Below are 24,680 nucleotides of genomic sequence, written 5' to 3'. Positions count from 1 at the left end.
ACCCCTGTTTGGGGACCCTTTTGGACCTGACTGTGCTGAATGTCATAGAGATTGTTGAGCCTGCTAGGCCCTTGTGGGATCAGGAGGGAAAATGACCAACATGCAGTTCTGTCCAAGAATTCCTGTCCTCTCTCATTAAACACTCTTGGGGAGGTCAGTAGTTAAGTCAGCCTTTAACCAACCCACCTGCTCTGGGCTACAGAGTGTGCTGTCCTCACTTGGGACACTGACAAAGAGCTGTAATGAAGTAGCATTTGACAATTCCACAGGCGAACTATGCCTACTTCGTCATGCATTTAGGAAAGAGGATATTTTTGGCCAAGCATATGATGCCATTTGGGCCTACAGTTCCGAAAACAACCACATGGCTTTAAGTTGGTAGAGGAGATACCCTATGAAGCCACAAATGGAGGCACTCTCCGTGGGAATGTGTAGTGCTGCCCATTCTCAAGGATGAGAAGTTAGGCAGTTGGTCTGTTACAAGTGAAGGAAAAGCATATCAGTGTGCAAAGTTCTAGAAATATTTATTTTAATTTCATTCTGAAAAGTTTTGCTTTTAATAACATTGCCAGCATAAATCCTTGCCCCCCAAGGTTTTGAGCAAGCTCTGGTTTAGGAAGCAAAACCAGAGTGTGTTTTGTGAGTATTCGATAAGATGACTGACCTCAAATAGGGCTGAGAATACAGAGGGTGCTCAATATATGTGCTTTCCTCCCCCACCTGTGTCCTTTCTGATGGTCCCCATCCAAATTGTTGTCTTTCTGCATAGTATGGAAGTTAGGATATAAATATTACTATGCTTCATCATTCATTTGAGACCAATGATTCTCAACTGGGAAGTGATTTTGTCATTCAGGGGACATTTGCCAAAGTCCAGAGACCTTTTTGGTTGTCACAGCTGAAGGGTGGAGGAACACCAACCCCTCAAAACAAAGAATGATCCAGCCCCGAATTCTGGTGCTCTATACTTTGCACTGCCTTTTATAGGTTATTTCTCCACTGGACTCTAAAGAAAAGAAGAGCAAGATTGAGAAGGATGTGACAGGCTGTGGGTCTAGGTTGGAGGACCCACCTGCCAGGTACCAGGATCCATTTACTCTTAATAAGCACATTACAGATGGTTTCCAGTTTAAAAACCAGTGCTTTCATGGATATTCATTTCTAGATTAGTTGTTTAGCCTCTTTAAAAAACAGCAATAAACAAACTGTGGCAGAGGCATGGAGAACTGCGGGTGGAGCCAAGGAAGATGAGACAGATGCTGAGCTAGGACGCTGGGCATGGCAGCAGGTGCCATGACGGAGCTTGTCACACCACGCCAGGTGGCTTGGGTTTTATCCCAAGAGCTGTGGAGAGTCCTACGTATGGAGCCCTCATGCTCTTTTCTGTACTCTGTTCATAACCTGTACATCCGTCTGTTGTTACCTGTGTCTCTATCATATATATTGGTAACTTGGTCTCTTGAACTGGGCCTTCTGATCTTTGCTTTTAGATAACACAGATGTTTATCAATAAGGCTTATTAGACGGATTTAGCAGTGGCTCAGAACAGTTCTCCATTTTTGAACAGGTGCTATTCCCAACGCTTGTTTCTGAGGCAGTTGATTAGAGCTTGAAACGCACCTTCCTGGTTTGATAAATGATAAGTTTTCAGGAAACCTACCAAAACCCATAATATTGCTGAACTGTAATGCTTAGTGGTTCAGAATGGGGAATTTCCCAGCAAAAGGCAAAGAGGAAAGAATTTCCATTGCTTTTCTTTGTTGAAGGCTGGTAAATGTGATCATTACCCTTTTCCTGCTTCCCCAGTGCGTAACTCTTCCTTGCCTTTTGCTGCGCTTTTTTCTTGGACCTTATATTCAGGCTCTTAGACCATTTGGGTGGAGGCCCCATGAGGTGCAGTAGGGGTTGGGGAGCTCTTGTCTTGTTGGCCGCTGGAGTCTGACATGGCAGGTCATGGAGGGACTACCACTTTGCTTATTGTCAATTTTACTTTTTTTTTTTTTGGTCTTTCTAGCATTGCTTTTCTTTTCTTTTTTTTCCCCCTAAGAATGGCTTTCTTTTCTCTTTTAAACTTTACCAAAAAAGAAAAAAACTTACATTGGTTTACCTCAGTAGATACTGTTTCTGAGAATATTCAGTCTAGTTGTTGGGCCATTCTTTCATGACCCCTGCTTTTTACTTCCACTTAGCATAATTTAAGTTGCCTTCCTAGATTCATAGTCAACAAAAACAGAATTTCAGATTTGAGATTATATTCCTCAAACTTGCATCACGCTTCCTCTTAGAGGAAGTGATCTTTATAAGTAATACAGTTTTTATTTTAAGGTAAGAAACCATGCTAACAAAAATATAACATGTTTCAAGATGAAAACAAAATAATATGGCTAAATATATTATAATACTTATCACACGGTTCTTACCACTTTGTTCGAGCCATCTTTGTTCTGATAAGGCTGTCATCTTCTTGGGACATCAACCCTTTTTGTTTTAATCCTTGGTACCTTGCAGAATTCAAAAGGTCTATGTGTGAGGTGTGCGGTACTAACCCACAGTCGCTGTCAGTGTCTGAGAGAGAGTGGTAGAATGAAGCAGTGAGTCTAAAACAGCAGGGGCAAGTTATTCATCATTGGTAGCACATGCGATTAATGTCTTTTTCACTTTTCTATGTATATAAAATTTAGGATAAATATGTAGGTCTGTGAATACTTTAAGAGCATGTTTTAACCTTTGTTTTCAACATTATTTTTTAGAGTATTAAAATACTAAAGGTTAAATCGTCGTCCATTGCTTTTCTTATTGTTCAAAACTTTAATAAGTAAATGAAAAAGTAATTATTTTACCCTTAGTTATTGTAATTTTCCTTCAGTTCAGAGTTTTGACATTATTTCTTCTTTTGTTTCCTTTCCAGAAAACACCAGGTCATTTATTTCAGCAGTTGGGTGTAACTTCAGAGCTGGGAAAGAGCGATTTCAAGGTATTCATGTATCTGATATATTCTACGTTCTCGCTTATTCAAGCTTGCTTTTAGCTTAACTTTGTACAGGCATCGAGAGATTATTTGGGGACTCTGCATTGTAGGACGGCAGACACAGCTTTGAAGTTGAAAAATCTCAAGAGTATTAACTTGTGCAGTTTCAAATTTAGCACCATGGGTTTTTGCCATAGAGATCGTGAGACACAATGGTTATGCTTTCTATAGTATGGCCTTTCCTTTCGGTGATGAGCGCTACCGTGGCTCTGCCTTCTAGTGCCAAAGAGAGACTCGGCAAAATGCCCATCCTCTCAGTTTCCTCTTCTCATCTTTGAGATAGGGATCATCATTAACGGATTTGTTAGATTAATAGGATACTGTAGTGTTTACCACTATCACCACCACCACAAATGAAATTGTAGGCTTGTGTTTACTGGTATTAGTGGTGTTAGGAATCTCATATATGCTAATGATAAAGTTGTATCAAATTTCCTTAATGATCTTGGGTCATCTTCGAATAGAACCGAATCCAGAAAAAAATCATCCAACCTAAGTGAAGGACAAGTTAACACAAAGACATTTGATATTTAATTGTAGCAGTTAGCTTATCAATTTTTATAATGAATCCTGGACTGGGAAGTGCGATGTTCACCCATTTAAAAGATTTACCAACCTCGAACACTGTGACCTGACTGTGACCCTATCCATTATACATCATTATCCAGTTCCTTTACGGGACTAGAAAGAAAGGCATACATCTGGCTTGAATGTTCCCAATCTCTTTACAGAACGAATCTTGTAAAATAGGCCACTGTCTTTTAATTAAATCTTTCTTTTAAGTTGCTGAGAATCTCTTTCTCTTTCAGAGTAACCCCTTCCTCTTATGAGAACAGGGAGCGATTTCAGGGTCACTTTGGTTACCCTCTGAGGTCTTTCTAAATATAACTACAGATCCTGGAAAACAGCCTGCCTTTTGTTAGTTAACTTCGTCTAAAGAATCAGCGCATTAAGAGCTTTGATTATCCGCACACCAAAAATGCCTTCCTCTGATCTCCCAACATTTGACAAGAATCTCGATTTGGGGATTAAATATTTTCTCTAATGTACTTCCATTTCCAATAGCTGCTTGCCTTACCCATTTTATTTGTGGGCCTGCAATGTAGAGCATTTTCTAGTTAGGGGAAATTAAGATTTAACTCAAGAATCTCTATATTCTAGAATAGGCCTCGGATGTTTCGGTAGTGGAATCACAGTCTTGAGTTTTTGGAAAGCACTGTATTGTGTACTACTCTTTTTTGTACGTGGCTGATTGCTTAAATTTAACTGAGGAATTTTTTTTTCTGCCAAATTTCCAGTGTGCTCTCTGCCAAATTCCTGACCCCAATGTTTTGGTTCTCTTTACTTGTCTATCCCAAGCAGCTCTCAAAATTAATATGGTTTCAATGAAACATTTTCCTCCTGCCACCTTGCCTTCTACTTACAATGGATTCCTTCTCCTGGAATCAATATTTCAATTAAAGGCATCACTGTCAACCCCATGACTCAAGCTAGAAATCTCTGACCTGACGTTGCTTCTCTCTCTGCATACAGTCCACACCAGATTCCGGATTTAAGATCATATATGAAAATTCCAAGAACAGTGCCTGGGGCTTGATGAGGCCAAAAATGAACTGCCAGCTGCTATAAATGTTCATTGTAAACATCTTTCCAGTCTCTCCTCTGCCTCCTACTGTCACTACATTAGCTCTGGCCCTCATGACTCGGCATCAGTCTGTCGCCAGAGCTAATATAGCTCTCTTCCAACAGACTCTACGCATTCTAGATTCCTTGCTCCCAGGTTTATAACGTGGTTTCCTGCTCAGTGACTTCTGTGGGCCCTTCAACCTTGAGAACAGATGCAAACACTTCGGCGTGGACCTCCACGATTGGCCCGGTGCACCCTTCCTGTGCACTGCCTACCTTTCCCCACATTGGCACCTCTGCTTCATTTACACTGAGTTTCTCAGGATATCCCAACACACAGTGTGCTTTCGGGCACACATGCCTTTGTGCATGCTGTTCTCCCTTCTGAGAATGCCCTTGCCCCTTTTCTTTTGATAAATTCCAGTGTCTCTTTCCAGATCCACCTCGATTTCTGTGTCCTCCGAGAAGCCCTCCTGATCCCCCAATATGACTGGGCTTCCACAGTTCTTAAGTTGTGTCCTCATCATGCTGTATTTAATTATCCACTTATATGTCTGACCCTCCTATAGATACTTTTGGAACTTTTAATTATGTGTCATTTCCACCTTGAAAGTAGATTCAGCCAATATTCTCACCAACATTGATGATGGTGGTGGTTACTTTTCACTGTGCTTAAATTTGAGGTTCAAAATTTAAATTACCCTAACCCATTTTCAGGCTTCTAATGTGCCTTTGACTTGGAAGTGTGTTTTAAATTTCCAGAGTTGTTCTTTCCACTTATCAGAAAGACAAGCAATGAGAAGGAACGGCATCAGTAACTATCTGGTGAGACATGAGCCCCTAATCCAAATCAACACATTGAGTGTATTCTTGAGAGACCACAGTTAACACAGTTAGCGAAAGACTGCATCTCTGAGGAGCTAGAGAAAAAGAATGGGATTCATTATTAATTCCAACCAATCGTGAGCAGGAAAGCAAAAGCCTTGGCTTTCTGGAGTGGCTTTGTAATCAGGGGTTACCACAGGCCTGTCAGGACTTTGAACAACTGCCTCCACTGTGAAAATAGATTTAGCTTGTCGGGTGAGTGCAGGGCTGAGGAAATAGTGACTTTAGCCAGCTTTTATCTCTTGTTTGATCTTTGGCTCACAAAGATGAGGTTAATTGCAGCATAAGCTATTAGCTTTATTTTTTAAATCAGTCAGTTTTAATAGCAGCCTGCTTCTGCCCTGAAAAATGTCCAAGAGCAGTAGGAAAGAGCTGAATATAAGTATGTGTTACGTTGCGGATCTTGGCTTTCTCTGGGCCAGTAGTCAACAAAATACTTGGCAGTCACGCTGATCTTTTTCTTTTTTTGCTGTCCTTAGCTACATTTATTGTGTGTGTGTCTCCTGAGTTCTACAAGCAATATACATATTCACTACAGAAAATTGGAAAATGCAAAACCCCCCAGGAAGGAAAAGACTTCTGCAAGAGGCTCTTACCCAAAGAGAACCATTGTCAGCATCTTGGCTGATATGAGCTTTATAGAGTTTTCTCCAAGCACACATACATACTTTTCAAATTCTTATGCAAAATTTTGCATACATAGGAGAATTAATTATATAGTGAGTTCTCATATATTCACAATCCATATCCACAAATTATCAAGATCTTGGTACCATTGGGTCATCCACCTCTTTTATTCTCTTCTCCTTCCTCTTTCCTTTTGGAAGTATCTGCTAGCTACTTTGTAAAGGAAAAGGGGAATCGTGATATCGTAAGAACCATGGCAGGCAACCATTTGCCTGCCAATTTCCCATACCCTCGCTTACCTTTTGTTATGGTGCAGAAAGTATGGTTTCACACTCAGTATTGCATTGTACTTTGGGCATAAGTAGCCTTAAAGCTCAAGTCTATCACATGCTAGATGGGTATTGATTTTTCCTTTTAAATCAATGTTTCCCTAGCGCATAGTTTTATTTATTCATAAAGCTGAGATGATGTCTGACAGGAGTTATAGCAGCGTAAGTCTGTGGTGCAGGCACAATACGGAGAGCTTTTGTAAGACTCAAAAATCAATGATGCTACAGGGTTACTTCAGAAGCCTGAAGAAGTGCATTTGCTGTGCTTCCAAGTGTGAAAGGAAAATTTCAGCATATGGTTAACTTCCATTCCTTTCGGGGTTTTTTTGTGCCACTTTTCAGATGAACCTAAATGAAGTGTAACTAAAATTAGAACATCAGGCTGGATGGAATCAAAGCTTCAGTGATAACCCCTTGTTGACACCAAATCTGTCAGCTCACTCTTGAAAGATGTGCTGGCCCTGTTGATCTCAACCCTGTAATGTTGCCTCATAGTGCAGGGATCCCAGAGCATGGGTTTTTCTACCCAAGGGGCAGGTAACACAAGTGTGTTCCCTTTTGGGGATACTTCCTTCACTTTGGAATAATTTTGTCTAGTTGGTGGTATTTTAAGAAGATATGAAACCTCTCTGGGGCACCTGGATGGCTCAGTTGGTTAAGCAGCTGCCTTCGGCTCAGGTCATGATCTCAGGGTCCTGGGATCCAGTCCTGCATGGGGCTCCCTGCTCAGTGGGGAGCCTGTTTCTCCATCTCCCTCTGACTCTCCCCCTGTGCTTATCCTCTTTCTCTCACTTTCTCTCTCTCAAATAAATAAATCTTAAAAAGAAAAAGAATATATGACAGCTCTTTGCATAGCTAGGCTATATAAGTCATGCATAATTCTAAATTTTGCTTTTTGTTGATACATGGGTGTGGGTATTCTTATTTTCTTCCAAATTTTTTTAAGGTTAGCTGATTTTTAAGTGATTTAAAATGTATCTAATGGTTAGAATGTCACCATCTGGAATTTTATTTTATCTTATTTATTTATTTATTTGAGAGAGAGAGCGCGCATGCCCATGTGAGTAGGGAGAGGGGCAGAGGGAGAGGGACAGAGAGAATCTCAAGCAGACTCCCCACTGAGTGCCAAACCTGCCATAGGGCTCGATCTCGTGACCCATGAGATCATGACCTGAGCCAAAACTAAGATGCTTAACCGACTGAGCCACCTAGGTGCCCCTGGAATTTTAAATATCAGTTTCCTATTCGCTATCTGATCTTAGCATGGTAGAACTGGCTGGGGAGTCAGATGACCTAGATGCTAGTTTCATTATTTACTCCTAGCAGCTGGGTAACCCAAGGTGAGTTCTTGAACTTCTTAAGGACTAAAGTTTTTGTTTATAGTATCGTTGTGTTTGTTCATTTAAATAGAGGTAAGTGAGGGTTTTGAAATTGGCAGACATTCACTTGACTTCCATCATCTTCTGTATATCAAGACTTTTTTTTCTTTTGAAAGTAACTAGTTGATATTTAAAAAGGAAGGAAAGAGGAAACAAAAGAATGAATAGTTGAAATGAGGACTATTTTTTCATGAAAAATAAAGTTTTTTCCAGTTTCAGTGGTCTACAGTTTTCTGTGAAAAGATTTCAGATGATTAGCTCAGCTACCAGTTGCCAGAGTTTCCTTAGAAAATTCAGAACCATTGAGGACACACCTTGAGTTTAGGAACTGGGACCTTTGCCACCTGCTCCGGAGAGCAGCTGGGTGCTCCTGCTGGGTCTGTAGCTCCCAGGGGGCCCCAGTCTCCCTCCGGAGCTTTGGGAGAAGTCTCTAAAATACTATTCCTTTCAATCTCCCCTGTTTCCTCTCTCCTGGCAGCAGCGGTGAGAGCCTCTTCGGAGGAGGGTTCTTGGAACTAGAAAGGAAAGCATGTAAAGCTGTTCACTGTGGTTACTGTTCACTGCTGGTCACATTTGTTTTCCTGGTGGCATGTCCATGTTCTAGGGTTTCTCCCCTTACGCTTCAAGAGAGTTGCTGTTCATTTCATGAGTGCATGGCTCACTTGGCAAAAGTGAGGAGATTCTAAGAGCTAAATTTTGGAGCACTAAGGTTGAGAGGTTGAGATCTTTTTTTTTTTTTTTTTTTTTATGTTCAGTTAGCCAACATATAGTACATCACTAGTTTTTGATGTAGTGTTCAACGGTTCATTAGTTGTGTATAACACCGAGTGCTCATCGCAGCACGTGTCCTCCTTAATACCCATCACTCGGTTAACCCACCTCCCCACCGCCCCTCCCTCTGTAACCCTCAGTTTGTTTTCCAGAGTCCAGAGTCTCTCATTGTTTGTCTCCCTCTCTGATTTCTTCCCATTCAGTTTTCCCTCCCTTCCTCTGTGGTCCTCCGTGCTCTTCCTTATGTTCCACATATGAGTGAAACCATATGATAATTGTCTTTCTCTGCTTGACTTATTTCACTTAGCGTAATCCCCTCCTGTTCCATCCATGTCGATGCAAATGGTGGGTATTCATCCTTTCTGATGGCTAATATTCCATTGTATATATGAACCACATCTTCTTTATCCATTTGTCTGTTGAAGGACATCTCAGCTGCTTTATATAAGTTTGACTATTGTGGACATTGCTGCTATGAGGTTGAGATCTTGTCTTCAGCAGAAACTCAAACTGCCTGGCATGGAAGGCACACTACCGGGCCTGTTTGAAGAAGAGGGAGTTGGTTGTTTGGATTCTAACCATTATGTTAAGATTATTTGTTATATTTTCTAAACAGCTTTCATGAAGTCCTCCAAAGTCTTCTTGACATTCCTTCAATATAATCAGCTTCACATTCTTTAATCCCACCCTTCTTCCCTGTCTTTGAAAACTAATTGTACACTCCTCTAGGAAGCTGATTAGGAAGGTCATTCTTCTGTAGCCTGTGTTTCAGAGGCCGTCTGGGTTCAGCAAATCAATGCTGGTCATCAGTGGAGTGACAGGTGTCACAGCCAGCTGGCACTACATCCAAATTTTTAACACGTGGTGGACTTCTGGGAACAACCAGAGTTTCTAGTGATGTTGACACGTTGCTCGGTCGTGCCAGGGCCCTTCCTTCTTTGTGTGCCTCACGCATGTCCACAGACGCCAGGCAAGTTATGCTGATAGCCTATCTCTGGGGGTTTTAACCATGAAGAATCAGAAAACGGGGGGAAAGACAAGAAATTAAAACTCTTTCCTATAATGTAGGGAAATGGCCACAAGGTTGAGAATTTTGTGAAAGTGATTATTTCCTGGTGGGACAGCCAGAAAATAAAGAAACTCTAGCGTGGTAAACCAGGGTTTGCCATTTCATTTACACAGTGTTTTGCCATTGTCCCGTAAATGCCCCATAGCATGAAGGCACGTGGCCAAACATTGATGTTTGAAATTCGTTTTCCCATATTTGAATCTATATAGTCTATCAAATGTGTACTTATAATTTCAGGTATTGTTAGGCAATTATTAAGCCAAACAGGTTATGTTTGCTGATGACAAGGGAAGTTTAATTTTTAGTTGAGTGTGTTCTTGAGCCTCTGCTGAAAAAGATCTCGTGTTTCCTTTAACTGGAGACATTTGCCTCTTGAATGTGTGAGTGTGGTATATAGGTATATAGGTTGCAAATAGCTACTCAGAACCGATGCCAAGCAGTGGCACTGGGGATGGGTGTGGGTGCTATTACGGATAACTGAGGCGTTGTGAGTTGAGTTGTCAGGAGTGATAGGATCAATTTGTTTTTTACTGATTTCAAATTGCTTTGTCTTATAATCTTTTTATATAACCCAATGAATATTCTAATATTTAAAAATTATGTATGCCTCAAACACACAAAAAATGGTGAAAACTGCAGGATTGTGAAACTAAATCACATCTCTCCAATTTTCCCATCAAAGATAGTTCTTACAGGTTGAAAGGATAGAGGGTGGTTCCTTCTTGTCTGCAGATCTCAACTTAAATGTTACCTCCTGAAAAAGGACTTCCTCAAGCAGCCATGGCTCAGGAAGCCCTCAAGACACTCTCACTTCTTTATCCTTGACCTTTTTAATTTACTTCCCCCGTCTGATGCTTTCGTGTTAGTCTTTGGTCAGTCTTCACGTCCAGGGAAGTAAGCTGAGACTACATCTGTTTTGTTCACCTTGTATGCTCAGTGCCCAGAGCAGTGCCTGGCCTTCAGAGAGCACCCAAATGTTCTGGATCTGTTTCCTTCTCCAGATCTTCCCCTCTTGCTCGTCTTTGAGACCATTTCATCATCACTGCCTGGAAGCGGGCCTGACTGTCACCTCGCCTTGCTGTAGAATCCATCGTATTTTAAACTCTGTATTTCTGTCATTAGCCAGTGTTTGCTTCCTGGTTGTAGCACCTGATTGGGAACACGCTAACACATCTCCTGTGTGTTAATATGATGGGCATTTGAGGCAAGTGAGTCCTGTCAAGTTTTCCACCCATAAGATAGAGCTTACAAAAGATTTGGAGAGAGAAGCACATACACATTGAAGAGTTACCTGCACACTGACATTAATACTAAGGGTCAGTTGGGTAGATGGTTCTGCTTTGATGGTAGACTCAAGCAGTGGCTTGTTGTGGCATCCTTTTTTGGTAATGTTATTTAATTTACCCCTGTGAATAACTCTTTCCGAAGGAAGGCTTGCTTTTTTGGATGCGTCTTACCTCTTAACTCCGAGCTTCAGCCCAAAAGCCAGAGTCTGATCTTGTTATGTCTGGGGATATCGATTTTCCACTAATGGCTGTATTTTACATGATAATGAATCCTGTCTTTCCTACAAGTCTGCTTCATTTATGCAAAATAGATAAAAATTGGAACATGTGTGAATCAAAGTATTCTTTTAGGCAGCAAGGAAGCTACTGTGGAGCCTGCATGTAATTTTATGGGCCCTCATGTCAGGTGAGCCGAGGAAATGTTGGTTCTGTGGTCATCAAAGATAATGTTTGTTGGACAGTTTTAGGTGGACAGAAGACCACTTTTGAAATTCAGGGCCTTTGCTACTTCCTGTCTTAGAAAGGTCAACTTGATTTGGACCATCTTTTACACTTTGAAGGAGTAACCGTTTGTACAATAGTGGCCTGAAAGCATTAACGGCACTCCTGCTTACTGATTTTCAATAATAGGGAAGAGTTATTCCAAATTGATCTTAGCTATTAACAGAGAAAAGGCAGAAAATTAAATTAGCAAGGAGGTGTATCAAAAGCCTTTTGTAAATGCTATAGAGTCTCTGAAAAATCTAATCCTTGAGAGAAATTTATTTGTTCTGGAAAGAATAGGTTACTTTCCCAAGACACACTAAAATGTTTTTCATTTGTAAGAGATGGATTATAGCCTATGAATGGAATAGCAGGATTTTCAATTCTTACTTTAATTTTGCCATCAACTTGCTGTAATTTACCTTAAAAAAAAATCAACCTGTAACAAAAAGATTCTGGTACTGCTATGTTCTTTCACCTATTACATAGAATTAACTCTACAGATTAATTTAAAGATAAACTATACTAATTAATAGCCCAGCATCACAGAAGTACTCAGCTCTTGGGATATTTATTGATTTCTGTCTTTGAGCTTTATAAAAAGGTGCTTCAGATCCCTGGAAACAATGAGCTGTTTAAAAATTCTAAGTTAAGGGTGAGTTTCTCTGGGTGAATAGTGGGAAAGAAACTTGGCTTCTCACTAATGGACACAATTTTGAGTTTGGGTCTAATGCCAGTGGTCTGAGGCAGAGACACAAAAACTCACTTGCCTAATTTGGACTAATAATCAGGTCTTTTATTCTTTTCAAAAATAGGAAGTTAAAAAAAAATTAGGCTTTTAAAGTAAGATAAATGTGCTTTAAAGAGACCTGTTTACAGATCCTGGTTTAGCTTTGGAGAAGTAATAGACTCCTTCAGGAATTTAATGGCCATTCTGGACTGTCTCTGAAGGACACATGCACAGAAAGCTTTGCATATAATTGCAGGCTTTCTATAGACCCTCCCAAAGTTGGCCAAGGACCCTTCGATATCTATCTATAGGGCCCCAAGTAAACAAATCCTGACTTACACCTCTAAGTAGGAGCTGTGCTTAATTTTTGCGCTGTAAATACTGGTCATTTAATCCCTGGCATAAACATAGCACCCAAGGCATATTTGAATGTTTTGATGAGTTTTATTTAAACAGAAACAACATTTATTTAGTCCTTCCGCAATGGAGTATGTGTTTAAGATAGTTATAAAGCTATTTATAGTTATATGGATTAACTATAGAAATAAGCAGACACACTTTAAGTGTTATGAATGCTGTTTGCCCTTATATAGTCTAATCATTTTATTTTCTCTTGCTCTGCCTTCTCTGCCTTCTCTTTAATATTGAAATAGTTCATCCATTTCATGGGTAGAAATAATTCATCCCAGGGTTCATATTCTTTTGGAAAAATTAAAACTAACTTCACTTTAGCAACAATTGATAATAAAATGTATTTAATAATTCAGTATATTTCATGTGATTATTGGACTTTTAAAAAATGTTTGGAAAAACAGTATCACTGGTAAAATAAAATATAAGTTCATTATTTTTACTTATAACTTAAATTTCCTTTTCCTTTTAGGTTAGTAACTTTTCTTGGACTTCTTACAACCATATATGTACATCCCTATGCTAGCTATTGTTTCACATAACAAGGAAAAAAAGTAAAAATATATCCTTACTGAACTGAATAGAAATTGAGAACTACGTGTTTTCAAATTCATTTCATACTAACTTGCCTTACATTTATATGTTCTTCCTGGGTGATCTTATCCAATCCCAGGGCTTCACTGTCATCTAATTCAGGTTGGCAAACTGTGACTAAATAAATACAATCTGACCTCTGTTTTTGTAAATAAAGTTTTATTAGAACAGACACACTCATTTGTTAGCTGTTGTTTATGGCTGCATTCATGCTGTAAAGGCAGTATTGAGTAGTTGTAATAGATCGTATGGCCTGCAAAGCCTAAGGTATTTACTGTCTCGCCCCTTACAGAAAATGATTGCATACCCTGATCTTGCTCACTACTTTCAACCTTCTTCCTGAGATTTTAATTCCTAAATTTAGCTGCCCACAAGATTTCTTTACCTCCATGCCCCATATCCACTGTAAAATCAACATTTCCCAAACTGAGTTCTTCCTATGTTTATTTCCCACTCTAATCAGTCCTCCGTCTGAGTTTCCTATCTCAGTTAAGGGCACTACCATATGCCCAAGGTGGTTCTCTCCTTACACCTTATCGATGGTAATCTAGGCTTTTAAGTAACCAGTGCTTATCGTTCTTATATTCTCAGGCCCCACCTGCAGTTAGACCAGAAATTCCTTTTTTGGCCTTTTAGAAGTTGCCATAAAACAGGGGCGCCTGGGTGGCTCAGCTGTTAGGCATCTGCCTTCGGCTCAGGTCATGATCCCGGGGTCCTGCGATCGAGCCCCGTATCAGGCTGCCTGCTCAGTGGGAAGCCTGCTTCTCCCTCTCACACTCCCCTTGCTTGTGTTCCCTCTCTCACTGTCTCTCTCTGTCAAATAAATAAATAAAATAATAAAAAAAAAGAAGTTGCCATAAAACATATTCAGTGAGAAATAATTATTAGCATATTTCCATCAAATGAGCCATAGAGAGATGGGTCCATTTCTCAACTTAAGATACTGCTTCACAAGTAAGAATTTAGGAGTGCTAGAAAGTCAGAATATTATAAAATTTGTACTTTTATTATTTGAATACACTGAAGAGAACATGACCATCTGATTTACTGAGATGTCACTTTAGAAGTATTCATCGATGTTTTAAAATTAAATCTTTGTTCTTTGTTCAGGGCCTCATTAGCTCGGGCATGGGGAGTTAAAACTCTAACATTAGATTACCATTTTTTTTTTCAGTTCATCCGAAGAACACATTCAGATAACAAATGCATTTCTATCCTCATCAGTATTACCTGAATATTATTTTAAAGGTTGTGATATTAACTCTGCATTCTCTTTTATGAATTTAAAATTATGCCATAATAACTGATGAAGAGCATAATAAAACTAAATAAACTTTGAAGTGCCAAAGGATTAGTGGGGATGATAAATAGCCACTTAGGGTTTTAGCAGTTTTGATTTTGGCATTTGTTTTATCCAGCAAATATTATAGTACTTTAATTTCAGTTCCTCTATCTGAAAAATTATGCAGGAGCAGTCTTCATTTTCAAGAACAACAGCGATGTTTACAACATTTAAGTCCAAAGCAGAGGTCATAAATTAATTCTAATCCTCTGAGCAAAGACATTAGCCTTTGTGTAACATTAAGATTTGGGCTTGTTCACACAAAATAATCCCAAGAATAATAGTTCCCCATGCTCAACGGTGATCTTAAAGATTAATATTTTTCTCTGGTTAATGATTATGTAATACATTAATAGGCTTCTCCAAACACTTCCTGAAATTTTAATTATCTATAGACTCTCAAAGCTATATTTTGATCAGATGTGAAAAGAAGTGATGGAGCTCAATTACTGTCAAATTAAGGATGATTTTACATTCTGATTTAGAGAAAAATACCACCCACCAGCAGACTTCAAAATAGCCGAAATGCTTAGAGAAACAAAGTACGTGGCTGAGGACATTAAGCTGCAATATTGTCTCCGTGCCCCGTGGGTCAGGCGGTCTGGCGCAGCGAGGTGGCTGCTGGCTCTGAGACTTTCCCTCTTCCTTCTGCCGGTGGCGGTGGTGGTGGTGACGGCAGTGGTGACGGCGGTGCCCGGGACCTCCCCCCGAAGCTGCAGGGCGGCTCACAGAGTCTCCCTTCATGGTCTCACATAAAAATCACTTCCAGTCTTTAGCGAGTAGGTTTGAGCAGGTCAGTAGTCCCTTCCAGTGATCTTTTTCTGAGAACTAGGCAGTTTGGGGCAGAACGAAGAGATAAGAGGCTTCTGCTACAAGTGTGGCGTTGATGGAGATCGTGTTACCTCAGATGAGCCCCTTAACTCTTCTAAATACTTAAAACGGGAATATGAATCCCTACTTCATGAAAGTTGCAAAGGATAAGAATGATTTTTGCAGAGCCCCTGGCAGGCGTTAGAAGCTCAGGAAATTGTAGTTGTCGATGTTATAATGACAAGAACGGTAAGAACAAGCACAACCATATTTGAGGCATTATACTTGTTAATTATATAACATCTCTGTTCGGTTTTCTGCTCTTGGCCTTGTCACTCACAGGTGCTCTAGTTAGCTGAGGGAAGGACGAGTAATCTCAGTCTTATAAAGAAATGGGTCTTCTCCCGTGCTGTATTTTTTATCATATGAGATCATGACTTCATGTCATTGAGAAAAATGTGCAAAAGCCATGCAGATATTCGTAACAGCACTTTTTTTTTTTAAATGAAGACATGGGAACTACTTGCCTCAACAATGAGGACATGACTAAGGATATAAAAATAGATAATATTTTATAGTTTTTTTTAAATGGCATATGCTGGGGCACCTGGGTGGCTCAGTCGGTTATGCGTCTGCCTTCAGCTCAGGTCATGATCTAAAGGTCCTGGGATTGAGCCCCACATCAGGCTCCCTGCTCCCTCTGCCTGCCACTCCCCCTGCTTGTCCTCCCCCCCTCCATTAAATGAACAAATAAAATCTTTTAAAAAATAAAATAAAATAAATAAAATGGCATATGCAGGCTGTTTTGAAACATGGAAATGCATACCTGATATAATAACTGAAAATGGTCATTTTGGTATTTCTTCACTGATGGCAACTTTGTAAATATTTCTGTAACATTAGAGACCAAAGGAAACTTCAGAATACAATAAGTAGGGTTTTAATGTTCACTGGTTTCTTTATTTTCCACAAAGTTGCTTAACTTTATAAAAATTATGAGCTGTCTTAAGCGTGTAATAGCCTTCATTTACTCATTCTAATGAGAATGTGCATTCCGTGTTCCTAATGAGAGGTTTGAAGAGAAACTCTTGGAATGAAATTATTTTGTGAATTAGTCCTCTTTTTCCAGGTTGCCCAAATCTGGTATAGGTACAATAAGCCAAAGAACGTGGGAAGGTTGAACAGAAGGTTTAGATTTTTAATTAATCCAACACAAAGGGAGAAATACATAAATAGATGTTGTTCTGTAGTAATTTATGTGACAATTTGGGACCTCGTGGTTTAAAAATCTTACATAAGTCTTTAAAGGGCAGCTGACAAGTGAGTGATGTATATAAATTAGGACTTCTGTGTGTTCTCATTTTTCCTTTCCTCTTATCACATCTAACAGGGACTCTCGTGCGGCAGTGTTCATTTTACAGAAGAGAGCCATGCCCTCGGGCGCCATGCAGGATATTTAACTTGGGCTTGTGATAACATTGCCATCACAGTGATCTACCCCGGCATTTAGACTATATCAGAGACAACTTACAGATGGACAGGGAAATATACACTACCTAAGATATACTGCTGCATTTATTAAGACTTTTTTTTTAAAAAAACATAGATGGACTTTGTTTCAAGACAAGAAAGGTATAAGGCAAATATAGAGTTACAATCCTCTAGAGGAAGAAGATGATGGAAAGGGAGGGACCAATAAAACACACTTTGGCGTACCTCTCTACTTGTTCAGTTCCAGAAGATTGATAACCCCTGGAGGTGCGGGGGGCGGGGGGTGTGTTTCATTTGTAACGAGCACATGCTCTGCTGTGTTCTGCCAGCTTATCAGCAAGAGTGAGGCTATGATTGTGGGGTCACCTCCCTGACTGATTGACTCAGTCCACCTACTTTTCTTCTTTCATTGTTTCATTGGGTGTCTCCACATCATGATTGCTTGTCTTTATTGCTACCTGGAAGGAAACGTGCCTGAAATCCTAATGTGTTTACGACTCATTGATTAATTTATGGGCAGAGATAGATAAAAAGCAACAGAGGTGCTATTCCTTTTCCTTTCAGGACGAACCATGGGTCTTCTGTCTCATATTGTGACATTTTATGACAGCTGCACTTATGAAGAGGCAACCTCCCATTAAAATCGTGGCTGGAGAGCTACAGAGTGATGCTGGTGCCTGTCTGTGATTTTAGATGTGTAAAACCCCAGACCTGGGCTTCAGAAAGGGTCTTCTCCAGCAACATTCTCATCACTGTGCCCGTGACTGTGTAAATCTAAGTTTGTGTCATTAGATACATTTTGACGTTTTGGTACATGAATGCGGTAGACTATTTATGTGATTAAATTCTCATTCACTTGAAAGAAAATTAAATGCTTCATTTAAAAATGCCGAAGGATATTTTTAATTTGGAGTCTCAATTTTAATCGAAACACTATCATTTGAATTTGAGCATTGAGGAGTAACAATGAAACGTGTTTTTAATTTCAAAAGTAAATGATTAAGCTGTATTAATTTTAAAGCATTCTTCCCTAGCTTTGCTCTTATAGGAAAAATATTTACCAACTTATTTTTGTTTTTATCCGTATATAAAATTAAAATAGTACATTGAACTTGCCACATGCATGTTGATGACTAGTCCTATGTCAATTAGGATGACTGGGAGAGAGATCAGGGACCATCTCTACCCCAGCATCAATGTGGGGTTTATTACACAGTAGGTGCTTAATAACTTTTGAATCTCCAAATGGGAGTCAGCAATCTGAAATGGAGTACCAGCCCTGCCAGTCCTTAGGAATATCACTGAACCTCTCTGAGTCTCAGTTTCCCCATTTGTAAAGCGGGTATGATGGTATTTACTCTGTTGTTTTAAGGAGATACTGTGAGAGTCAAAGGAAAAATGTGTGACATGTCTTTGAAAACTGGAGAGGGTTTTCTATAAGTAGTCATTACCAGCATTATTACTGTGTTTCAAGACTGCTTATTAGTACCATATGTTTGTTAGTTCTAGCATCCAATTAGCATTCCATAAAGGCATATTTCAGTTAAAAAACAGATTGGGTGCCAAAAATAAAATTGAAGAGAAATTAGTAATTTATCACATTAATTGACCTCTAAAGTTTTATTGCAATACTGTGTTTATTTTGACATAATTGTAATCACTTATGTATTTAATTTACTTTTGTTTTTTCATGGAGGGATACTCAAAAACATACACTTAGACAACCAAATCATTATTTCCCAAAAAATATGGCACATGAGTAGCTTTTTGTGTAAATGTGAGGCTTTTTATGTAAGAGTGGGATAATGTAATGTATCACATGAAGATGTAAGGTGTAGGTAAATGAGAATTTGGCTTATGATGGATTGCCATTACTGCTTTGGAAATTACATTTGTATATAATATAAAATTCACTCTTAGATGTGCTGTAAATTCAATGACAGGGTTTTGTTGAAATGAGATCTTACGGGTTTTGATGAAGAAAATCAGTATACGCCTTATCTGTTATTCTCTCTTCTTGCTCAGTGTGCAGTTAAATTTACTCTGCAGGATCACAGTGTTTAGCATATATTAATTTTATACTCACCCTGCCTATATTAACTTTATGCTTAACACTGCTAAGTGATATCAAAAATGCATTAATAAAGTCGTAAGCATTAGCTGGACTCACACGTATTGTAGTCCTAAGTTTTGTTTTTAATCTTCTCTGTATCGTTAATTGCATGATATATTCATGATTGAGCCCATCTGAGCATATTTTTACTGTCCATTGGGCATTGTGATGAAGACCTGGATAGCAAAGACTTATGAGACACGGCCCAAAATTTTGTCCAGGCAGGGATATGGGGCACAATCTCACATCAATTTTTTAAGCTATCTAATCAGTATGTATACTTAGATACATGAATGTATACTTACATATATGAATGATGCCGGAGCCTTTGATAAAAACCACAACAGTGACACCTCTCAGACCCTCCCAAGTCCTGAAAAAAAAAATTAAGAGAAAGGATAAGATAATTGGCAGGTAAGATTGACATATCACCTTTATTACTAGTAAAGGTCAGGTTGGAGTGCAGGGTTTATTTGTTGATCCCGAACGCCAGAAGTAAGTAGAGGCCACACTGGCGGGACAGGCCTCTCTGTGGGCCCAGAGGAGCTGCTCACACTATGGCATGGAGATCAGAAGAAAACACATCTACCCAGAGGGCAGCCCCACTCCCTAGAGGAAGAAGGGAGTTGCTGAGCCTGGGGTACTTCCTTCGTGCTTCGTCCAATCACCCATCAGAGAAGTCACTCCCCATCCCCCTCATGGAGTAAACGGAGAGGTAGAAAGCTCCGGGAAAGACCCAGCAGTGTTATCTGCTTGAACTGTGTAGAGAAAGGATTCACTCCCAACAGAGGACAGGTAATACTTGATGCCAAAGGAACCGAGCAGAATCAAAGGACAGAAGGAAAAGTGTACATACGCCTAACATGGAAGGACCTTCAGGACTTGGAGCTCAGCGGTCAGGAGGCAGGGGGTGGAACACTCTGACATGGCACAGGCAGGGGAAGGTGAGTTTGTTTGGAAAGGCGGTGACAGAGGGCTGGGAAGTCCCTACCTAGGAGCGGAGGAGCTCCCTCCTTACCTAAGGAGCCTTCAGAAGTGGCGCACTTGAGTATTTCTCTGTGAATGTGTGTGAGAGATTTTTTTTCTTGATTGTATCCTAGCACATTGAACTCTGAGAATGTTCTTTCATATATTTGCCTGGTTCTCTCCATAACTTATCTTAGCTAATTACATGTAACTATATGCTTTCCAAATACGTATTGAACTTGGTGACTAATGATCAGATTTCAGTCGCTAAGAGTCTCATTTTTGAATTGTATGACCTGTATAACAACATGTTGCAGGGCGAAATTATTCCCTCTCTTTCCATGATTAAGATCTTTGTGGTTACATGAGAAGCTACCTCTAAAAGAGATAGAGTTCTGAGTAAGTTTTCAAAGCTGAACTTGGTAAGTGTCCACCTGGGTGGACCCAGTGGAGTCCCGCTCATTGAGTCATGTTCACATACGTTCGTGAGCCAACAGCCTATTGATTTCGAAGGCTTTTTTATAGTGTACATTTCTCCAAAATAAAGTCCTTAGACATGGGGCTTCAAAGAATGGTAACAATCAATTATGGAATCATGTATTACATAGAATTTGCTGTTCCATGTGGTAAATCATGTTTGCTCCAAAACAGTGTTATTTTTAAAAAGGAAAAAAAAAAAGATCTCTTCACTACAATGAGATTCTGAGATGACTGTATCCTGTACCCTGTAAGCAATTGCCAATTCTTTGCTGAATGCTCTGGGTGTGGAATGGTGGGAGCAGAGAGCACCCATTAACTACCTTCTTTGTCTTCAAGGGGTTTGAAATTTCCCTGGGGAAATGTGACAGGCATTTACATTATAGGTGGTAAATACAAACAGTATCAATAAGCCCCAGGATGTCTGCTTTTTGTCCTTCTTTGCCTTGTTTATTCAGAAAACTTATTGAACGGCTTGGCAAGTGGTGAAGACGCTGTGTCTTTTGCCTGACACCGTGACAAATACTACTGTCTTGACTTAGCCCGGAGGTAATTGGATTCACCATATAACTGATTTTCCTTCCACTCTCTAAAACTTGGTAGATTTTAGTAATTCCCTTCTTGGCTATTGTTTATCATTTTATCTTAGTTCCCTCCTTGCTCTTGTATTTATTGAACTAAATATATCTCTAATACGGCACAGAGAGAAAGAAGAGAGAATTGGATGCTTTAAGGCAAAGGAAAAGCTCTGAGGCCTAATTAAGTTGCTACATCTCGGCCATAGGATGGTCCGAGTACAGAGTACATGGGCCTGATGCGAATGTCCCGGTAGCTCTCATGTTTTCTTTAGGATGCTGCAGACATTACAGGATGTGGTTTTTGTTTGTTTTCTTTTTCATTAGTGCAAAGGATTTATTTTATTTTATCTAAGCGGATGTTTGATAACTATCGAGTTGTCTTGTTTTAATGGCGATTCTTGTGAACTGGATTGAATTAAGTGTATCATGCTTTTTTGTTTTTTTTAAACAGCTTTATTGAGTAAAAATTCACGTGTCCTACAATTCACTCATCTAAACTATACGGTTCAGTGGCTTTCAGTATATTCAGAGTTTTGCAACCATCATCGTAATCAACTTTAGAGCACTCTTATAACTCTGAAAGGAAACCCCTCATTCCTTAGCTGGCATACAGTTTCCCCATCTTCCACCCTCCCCCCAGCCCTAGGCAACCATTGATCTTTCTGTGTCTAATGAACGCTCTAATGAAGGAAGCAGTCAGCTAAAGTTTCTAAGTGTGACTGATTAGAAGAATGAATCTCATCAAAAATAATAACAAGCCAGAAAGCAGTTTCATATTCATTGTGTGGAAAAGGACTCCTCAGCCATTATCAGTTGCGGGCATCAACCATTTGCAGTCAGCCCTGACCTACTCTACTCCACTTCTTTACACAAGACATGTTTGATAGGATAAAGTCTAGGACACATTGCTTAGAGTTCATGTCAATGTGCACTGTTTACCCAGGAAAATCCCATTTTGGACATTCTCTATGTAGGGACTTTGCGAAGGTAATCAGTCTACCCTCAAAGAGCTCACAGCATAGAACAGCATAGAAGAGAGGGATGGAGGGATATAAATAAGTAGGTACAAAATAACATCAAAATCCTCCAAATACAGCATAGAGGGTACTCGGGGGACAGTCATTTATGCCTAGAGAGCCTGGTGGGAAAACGGGTTGTCTGAAGCGGCTCCTGAAGGAGGTGGCTCTGGGAGGTCAGCGAAAGCACGTTTGCAATGCGTGCGAGCATGGGGAAGGGTGTGTGGGTGGAGGGACCAGCGTGTTCAGAAGCAAGGAGCTAGGAAACATCCTAGAGCCTTGGGACGTGAGCACATAGGGCAGTAGGGTGTTGTTCCCAGGAAAGCTGGGGAGGAAGATCCTGAGGGCAGTGGCCACTGCGTGAGAGATGCTGGGTGTGAGCCAAAGAGGTCGGACTTGACCTGCAGTATTAGTTTCCTGGAGCTGCTGTAACAAAACGCTACAATTTGGGGGCTTAGAACCACACAAATTTATTATCTCACATTTCTGGAGGCTGGAATTCCAAATCAGGGTGTTGGCAGGTTCACACTGCCTCTGAAACCTGGAGGGGAAAGCTCTTTCCTTGCCTGTTCTTGTTCTGGCCACCCCAGACATTCTTTGGCTTGGGTCAGCATGACTCCACTCTCTGCCTCTGTCTTCACAGGGTGTGTTTCCTGTGCTGCTTCATGACGTGTTCCCCACCCCCGCCCCCGTGCATGTCTGTGTCTGTGTCCAAATTTCCTCTTTTTATAAGGACACTGGTCATATTGGAATAGGGCCCATCTTCATGACCTCCTTTTAACTTGATTACCTCTATAAAGGCCCTATTTCCAAATGAGGTCACGTTCTGAGGTATTGGAGGTTAGGACATCAACATATATATTTTTAGGAGAGAAAATGCAGCCTGTAACACCCACCAAGCATTAGGATGTGACTGAAGGAATTTAAGCAAAGGAGTTGAGTGATTATATTTGCATTTTAGTAAGTCACTTGGTCAGCTGTGGAGGGTGAATACAGAGGAGTCAAGAAAAGCTAGAAACCTGTTGGCCTGGTCCAGGCAAGAAGTCTTATGGATCTTGTATGCCTGACCAAGTAAATAAGGTGTTACTTTATTCTTCACTCATCAAATAAAAAAAAGAGAGAGAGAGAACCACAAATCCCCAGCAGCACTGGAAAGCCAGGCCAGACATACCATCAGCAGGCAAAAATACTCAAGAATCCCAGAAGGTATTAAGAGAAATTAATCTGATTGGTGGTGAAACCCAACAGAACAGAGAAGTGCATTCTCTTTGATAGCCTCGTAGACAATATGTTAATATGACGTTGGCTTTAGGTCAGTGAGGAGAGGGAGAATGAAATGAAAAGTGCATATGCCCTTCCTTTTTTTTTTTTTTTTTTTTAAGATTTTATTTATGTGACAGACAGCCAGCGAGAGAGAGAACACAGCAGGGGAGTGGGAGGGGAAGAAGCAGGCTCCCAGTGGAGGAGCCCGATCGGGACTTGATCCCGGAATGCTGGGATCACGCCCTGAGCCGAAGGCAGACGCTTAACGACTGTGCTACCCAGGCGCCCAGTGCATATGCCCTTTCACCCATCAGTTCTGTGTCTGGGAATCTGCTATCAATATCCTCATTCACAACCAGAGGTATTTATGCAAGAGCAATCATATAACATTGTTCCTAATGGAGGAATACCAAAAACATATAAATATCCATTGGCCCAAATATACTATCTCCATACCTTTGAATGCTCTGTAGTTATTAAAAGGAATCAGATAACTCTGTATGGCTAACATGGAACGTACTCTAGCATCCAGCAAATGAGTAGAATAAACAATTCCTGGTGTAGGGATGCTTACTAATACCAAATATGTAACAAAGAAGGAAAAACCCTTCAGATCTTTATATCTTCCCACATCTTTTTAAGTGTTTTACTCAACTCTAAGTGTGCTTACCTTTAGGGAAGGAAATGGGATTGGGGCAATGAGGTGAAAAGGAACTTTCATGTTGCATAATAGGTCTTTGTGTATTCTGCGAACATTTTCAGTAAGCATGTATTATAACAAAACTGAAAATTTACTGTAACAAACATTCAGGGGTGTAGAACCTATGAGATCTGGCCAGTAGGTGATGTTCTGAACAGCAGGATGGAAGGGAAAGGGGAAAGTGAGGAATAGAATGGCAGGGATGAAATGGGAAGGATAAATTCAAAACCCCTCAGAAACAAAAGGGCAACATTTTGAAGAGAGAGCTCTTTAAAAAAATAAATAAAACGAACAAACAAAAAAATTATGTAGGGGCCCCTGTGTGGCTCAGTCAGTAAGCATCGGACTCTTGATTTTGGCTCAGGTCATGATCTCAGGGTCATGACATCAAGCCCCGCATCAGGCTCTGCACTGGACATGGAACCGGCTTAAGATTCTCTCTCTCCCTCTGCCTTCCCCCCCACCTCTGCAGGTGCCAATTTACATTTCTACTCCTGTGTACATTGTAGCTTTCTGAAGACTTTGAGGGGAAGATTGCAGCACAGACAGAGAGAGAGAAAGAGAAAAGAAAGAAAAGATAAATGAAGGCATGTATCTTACTGTAAAACAGATATGGGGGTTACAGTTTGAGAAGTAGGATTTCTGCGTTTTCAACGACAGTTGGCAAAGCTCTTCACCATGAGTGTGGAAAGCAGAGCACCAGGAA

At 40.2% G+C, this 24,680-nt stretch overlaps 1 protein-coding gene across 2 annotated transcripts in view; it reads left to right on the top strand.

Annotated features, from left to right (window-relative positions):
- PAG1 (phosphoprotein membrane anchor with glycosphingolipid microdomains 1) overlaps positions 1-24,680 on the top strand; it is a 136,545-nt gene that overhangs the window by 40,025 nt on the left and 71,840 nt on the right. For both annotated transcript variants that reach the window (XM_026495837.4, XM_044382726.3), the window contains exon 2: positions 2,909-2,974. The gene's annotated coding sequence lies outside the window, so the exon portion shown is untranslated. The remainder of the gene's footprint in view (positions 1-2,908; positions 2,975-24,680) is intronic.

This window comes from Ursus arctos, unplaced genomic scaffold (genome assembly GCF_023065955.2).
Source record: "Ursus arctos isolate Adak ecotype North America unplaced genomic scaffold, UrsArc2.0 scaffold_6, whole genome shotgun sequence".
Taxonomy (NCBI): Eukaryota; Metazoa; Chordata; class Mammalia; order Carnivora; family Ursidae; genus Ursus; species Ursus arctos.
This window is presented reverse-complemented; position numbering and strand designations above follow the sequence as displayed.